Source organism: Telmatherina bonti (genome assembly GCF_933228915.1).
Source record: "Telmatherina bonti genome assembly, chromosome: 23".
NCBI lineage: Eukaryota > Metazoa > Chordata > Actinopteri > Atheriniformes > Telmatherinidae > Telmatherina > Telmatherina bonti.
Window position 1 is genome coordinate 33,663,331 of NC_136632.1, and position 6,000 is coordinate 33,669,330.

The window sequence follows — 6,000 nt, forward strand, 5'->3', positions numbered from 1 at the left end:
GGTTGGGCGCGATGAGGTGGCTGATGTACCACACTGGACCAGTCCATGCATGGAGGACGTCTTGAGACAACTTCATTGCGGCCCTGCGCTCGACCATCTCGTGAACTTGAGCAGCATAGGCGGCCTTCCACTCGGGCTCCCTGGCCAGCTGCCTCTCCGTCCTCAGGAATGTGGCCTCAACTGCACTCCTGTTGCTTGGTAATGTGGCTGGATCTTCTACCCAGGGGTACTTGGCGTGCCAGTGAGCCTTTTCACTATTGTCATCAGCACCTACGTATGTAAGGCCACTCTTTACCACCTCCAGCTCCCTTTCTTCAGTGAGGGTCATCTCTTTGCCGCCTGGCTGACAGTTTCCGCAACGACAGCCCCCACATCTCGGGACACAGCCAGCACCAATACTGTCCCATTTCCACCACTTGAGGAAGTTGGATGCAGTAGCTGCACAACTGGATTGCTGAGGTTGGATGGCAACTGGGGCTTGTTGGCTTTGTGGAGGATGAATGGGGACTACACAGGTGTGTTCTTCATACTTCACAGCAGCAGTTCTCATAGACCTTGCAAAGTGTGTTCTCGATGTGTGGGCTGATACAGTGACCTCCTCAAACAACTCAGGATGGGTGCCAGCAACTGTCTTTCCCATTGGTCCATCCCACAGCACAAGATCCCCCACTGTGCGGATCTTCTGTGGAGCCAGCTGACCCTCCTTGTGACTTACAAGGAGGTGGATCTCTCTTGGCCTTACTAGGTCACTGAGTGGGACGCCTGGGAAGAACTCTTGCAGTTTTTTGGGCGACACATGTCTGTGGATGTCTGCGATGTTGTCTAGGCCATAGCAAACCAGCTGGTGGGACCTGAAAGTGCCTCTTGAGGTGCTGACACGGATTTTCAGGAGGTACCGCTTTGTTTTGATGAAGACTTTCATGCCTCCTACACCATGGACCACAAGCGTGATGTCTTCACTTCTGAGATTGAGCTGACCTGCTGCCTCATGAGTGATATAATTGGTGTCAGAAGCTAGGTCGAGCAGGGTCCCAATCTTTTGTCCAGCATTAGCTGTTACCTCCAAAAGCATCATGATGACAGGCCACTCCGCTAGGCCGCTCTCTGCCAGAAGACTTGAGTGACTCTTTGCAACGTGGGAGGTGCTCGCTGCTGTGTTGGAGAATGCGTCCCGGCATTGTTGGGCTAATTCAGGTGAGAGTTTTCTGAAGAATTCTTCCTGGGCCTCGGTGTAATTCCTCTTGTTGCCACCTCCCACTAAGCTGCCTTTGCTCCTTCTCTGGGTCGTGCTGCCTCTGGATGCTTCAGCATTGGGACACAGATAGTAATGGTGGTCTGTGGCTCTCTTGTCCTCACACTCAGGATCTTTGCAGAGGAATGAAGTTTTGCAGTGATTATCATCACCGTGGACCTCCAGACATTTCCAGCAGGCTCCCAGTTTCCGTACTGCATCCTTCTTCTCTGTGAGCTTGAGCACACGGAACTTTTTGCAGAAGTACAGCTTTTTCTTATGCTTGATGTCCCCACAGACGACACACCCTGAGAGATAGCTACTCGACTGGTTTAAGGCTCTGGTTCTGGCTTGCCTTTGCTCAGGTCGGATTTCTTTCCTTGGCAGCTCTTCATCCCTCAATTGGTCCAGCTGTTCATAGATGCTCTCTTGACTCTTGAGGAAGGCCAGAAGACTGTCAAAGCGCTTCTCTGGTTCAGCACTGATCTTCCCAGCTGAATAGAGAAGCCACTCTTTCTTCAACGCATCAGGAAGCTTGCTTTCAATTGACTTTGTCACCAGAGGGTTCTTTAAAGCGCCAGTGTCACCAAGGTCACTCAGGTCTTCAAGGGCTTTCTCAACAGCTTGGATGAGCTCAACAATTTTCTTGGGCTGGTGACTTTTGACAGCTGGAAGTCTCTGGAGCTCCTCAACAATCTCAATGGCAATTGCAGTTTGGTTTCCAAACCTATTCTCCAGGACACGAAAGATGTCGTCTGATGTATTGTAGGTCATTAATCGAAAATCCCTCATTATTTTCTCATCCAAACTGTCTAGAAGCTGGAACTTTTTGACTTCTTTTGATCCAGTGGGTTCTCCTTGCCTCTGAAGGGCCTCCCAGTCTCTTTTCCAGCGATGAAAGTCTCGCCTTATGCCAGTAAACTTGGGGAGGGAGGTTGGCTTCAGTCTAATGGCTGATGCTGGGTAGCTGATGGAAGCTGCACTCACAGCTCTTTCAGTGTCTTCTTTAGCTTTTGCTTCAATGAACTCTGCTTTTCTGGACATTAACTTGGGAATGATCTGCTCAAGCCCTCGCACGCGTAGCTGCAAGTCTTTCTGCTCAGCAGGCGGGGCCCAACACTTCCACTGTGTGTGCAGCTCTTTTGCCCTCTTAACCAATCTTTCCATGTAGTTGAACATGAAGTCAAAGGCCTCTTTATTTCCACCAGGTTCAAAGGACATCACACTCTCTACTTTCTCCTCTGCAGCCTTTACCGCCATTGTCAGTTCCTCTTCTCCGAAGCTGGCCCAGAGTGTCTTCTGGATGAGGTCTTTCAGCTCTTTCAGTTTCATCTCACACTCATTTGCAGTTTTCCCAATATCGGCCTTTTGCTGCTCGCTCAAACGTGATCCATCATCAGCGTGAATGTGATTCATTATCAACGTGAACGTGATCCATCATCAGCGTGAATTCGATTCATTGTTAGCGTGAATTCGATTCATTATCAGTGTGAATTCGATTTAATGTCAATGTCAATGTGATTCATTATCAGCGTGAATGTGATTATCAGCGTGCATATGATTCATTTTCACCTTGAATGTGATTGTCAGCGTGAATGTGATTAATTGTCAGCGTGAATGTGATTCATTATCAGCGTGAATATGATTCATTATCAGCATGAATGTCACTAATTATTAGCGTGAATCTGATTCATTGTCAGCGTGAATGTGATTGTCAGCGTGAATGTGATTCATTATCCGCGTGAAATCGATTCATTATCACTGTGAATTTGATTCATTATCAGTGTGAATGTGATTCATTATCAGTGTGAATATGATTCATTCAGTGTTTATGCGATTCATTATCAGAGTGAATTTGATTCATTATCAATGTGAATGTGATTCATTATCAGCGTGAATGTGATTCATCATCAGTGTGAATATGATTCATTTTCAGTGTGAATTCGATTCATTATCAGTGTGATTGTGATTCATTATCAGTGTGAATGTGATTCATTATCAGCGTGAATATGATTCATTATCGTGAATTTAATTCATTATCAGTGTGTATGCGATTCATTATCAGTGTGAATTCGATTCATTATCAGTGTGAATGTGATTCATTATGAGTGTGAATTCGATTAATTATCAATGTGAATTCGATTCATTATCAGTGTGAATGTGATTCAATATCAGTGTGAATGTGATTCAATATTAGTGTGAATGTGATTCATTATCAGCGTGAATGTGATCCATCATCAGCGTGAAGTCGATTCATTATCAGTGTGAATGTGATTCAAAATCCGTGTGAATGTGATTTATTATCAGCGTGAATTTGGTTCATTATCAGTGTGAACGTGATTCATTATCAATGTGAATTTGATTCATTATCAATGTGAATGTGATTCATTATCAGCGTGAATGTGATTCATCATCAGTGTGAATGTGATTCATTTTCAGCGTGAATTTGATTCTTTGTCAGTGTGAATGCGATTCATTATCAGCGTGAATTCGTTTCATTGTCAGTGTGTATGCGATTCATTATCAGTGTGAATGTGATTCATTATCAGTGTGAATTCGATTTAATGTCAATGTGAATGTGATTCATTAGCAGCGTGAATTTGATTAATTGTCAGCGTGAATGTGATTGTCAGCGTGAATGTGATTTATTGTCAGCGTGAATGTGATTCATTATCAGCCTGAATCTGATTCATTGTCAGCGTGAATTTGATTAATTGTCAGTGTGAATTTGATTCATTATCAGTGTGAATGTGATTCATTATCAGCGTGAATATGATTCATTATCATCGTGAATTTGATTCATTATCAGTGTGTATGCGATTAATTATCAGTGTGAATTCGATTCATTATCAGTGTGAATGTGATTCATTATAAGTGTGAATTCGATTAATTATGAATGTGAATTCGATTCATTATTAGTGTGAATGTGATTCAATATTAGTGTGAATGTGATTCATTATCAGCGTGAACGTGATCCATCATCAGCGTGAATTTGATTCATTATCAGTATGAACGTGATTCATTATCCGCGTGAATTTGATTCATTATCAATGTGAATGTGATTCATTATCTGTGTGAATGTGATTCATTGTCAGTGTTTATGCGATTCATTATCAGACTGAATTTGATTCATTATCAGAGTGAATGTGATTTATTATCAGCATGAATGTGATTAATTATCAGTGTAAATGTTATTCATTGTCAGTGTGAATTCGATGCATTATCAGTGTGAATGTGATTCATTATCAGTGTGAATGTGATTCATTATCAGCGTGAATTTGATTCATTATCAGAGTGAATGTGATTCATTATCAACGTGAATTCGATTCATTATCAGTGTGAATTTGATTCATTATCAGCCTGAATATGATTCATTATCAGCATGAATGTGATTAAATTTTAGCGTGAATCTGATTCATTGTCAGCGTCAATTTGATTGTCAGCGTGAATTTGATTCATTATCGGCGTGAATTCCATTAATTATCAGTGTGAATGTGATTCATTATCAGCGTGAATATGATTCATTATCAGCATGAATGTGATTCATAATCAACGTGAATTCGATTCATCAGTGTGAATTTGATTCATTATCAGCCTGAATATGATTCATTATCAGCGTGAATGTGATTAATTATTAGCGTGAATCTGATTCATTGTCACCGTGAATTTGATTAATTGTCAGCGTGAATTTGATTCATTATCGGCGTGAATTCCATTAATTATCAGTGTGAATGTGATTCATTATCAGTGTGAATATGATTCATTATTATCGTGAATTTGATTCATTATCAGTGTGTATGCGATTCATTATCAGTGTGAATTCGATTCATTATCAGTGTGAATGTGATTCATTATGTGTGAATTCGATTAATTATCAATGTGAATTCGATTCATTATCAGTGTGAATGTGATTCAATATCAGTGTGAATGTGTTTCAATATTAGTGTGAACGTGATCCATCATCAGCGTGAAGTCGATTCATTATCAGTGTGAATGTGATTCAAAATCCGTGTGAATGTGATTTATTATCAGCGTAAATTTGATTCATTATCAGTGTGAACTTGATTCATTATCAATGTGAATTTGATTCATTATCAATGTGAATGTGATTCATTATCAGCGTGAATGTGATTCATCATCAGTGTGAATGTTATTCATTTATCAGTGTGAATCTGATTCATTATCAGTGTGAATGTGATTCATTTTCAGTGTGATTTCGATTCATTATCAGTGCGAATATTATTCACTGTCAGCGTGAATATGATTCATTATCAGGGTGAATTCGATCCTTTGTCAGTGTGAATGCGATTCATTATCAGCGTGAATTCGTTTCATTGTCAGTGTGTATGCGATTCATTATCACCGTGAATGTGATTCATTATCAACGTGAACGTGATCCATCATCAGCGTGAATGTGATTCATTATCAACGTGAACGTGATCCATCATCAGCGTGAATTCGATTCATTGTTAGCGTGAATTCGATTCATTATCAGTGTGAATTCGATTTAATGTCAATGTCAATGTGATTCATTATCAGCGTGAATGTGATTATCAGCGTGCATATGATTCATTTTCACCTTGAATGTGATTGTCAGCGTGAATGTGATTAATTGTCAGCGTGAATGTGATTCATTATCAGCGTGAATATGATTCATTATCAGCATGAATGTCACTAATTATTAGCGTGAATCTGATTCATTGTCAGCGTGAATGTGATTGTCAGCGTGAATGTGATTGTCAGCGTGAATGTGATTCATTATCCGTGTG